Here is a 613-nt window from a genome sequence, read left to right on the forward strand (position 1 = left end):
TAATGCGAGGAGCTAAGACTTCTTTACCATTTACAGCTTCAGCCTCAACTCTAGACTGGGATATCCAATGATAAAACAGTCCCTACTTGCTGACAACATCCAACTCAGAGAGAATCCCTGCTTCCTTAGGCCCTCCCTCAAATTACCTAATCAAGGCCCAAATCCTGTTATAAGTCCTTTCCAATGCTCTCTCACTGAGGAACCCCATGGTTCTCCATGGTTTCTGTTCTTCCTCATTGCAATGAATATTAAATCCAACTTATTCAATTAGAGGTGTGCTCCTGGTGGTCTTTGGCTGAACAAGACACTACCTCTAGAAAAAAGTGGGGAAAGTAAGGGGCAGGTGTTGGTAGGTTGGCTAAAGCAACAAACTCTGGTCCCCCTATCTTTTGCTCTTCTCCTTTCATAATTCCCTAACCAGTAAGAATCTGTACAAAATTGAAACAAATACCAAAACTATAATCAATGCTTTTGTTAGTCTCTCTTGGAGATTTACAGCAGATAAGATCTTTTGGAAAACTTTACAGCCATCAGTTTATAGACTATGTAAGTGTCCACTTTCCAGGGCACCTTGGTTATTTCAGCTGTTGTACTGATTTCCTTTCTTCACTAT

This window comes from Crocuta crocuta, unplaced genomic scaffold, assembly GCF_008692635.1.
Source record: "Crocuta crocuta isolate KB4526 unplaced genomic scaffold, BGI_CrCroc_1.0 scaffold482, whole genome shotgun sequence".
Taxonomy (NCBI): Eukaryota; Metazoa; Chordata; class Mammalia; order Carnivora; family Hyaenidae; genus Crocuta; species Crocuta crocuta.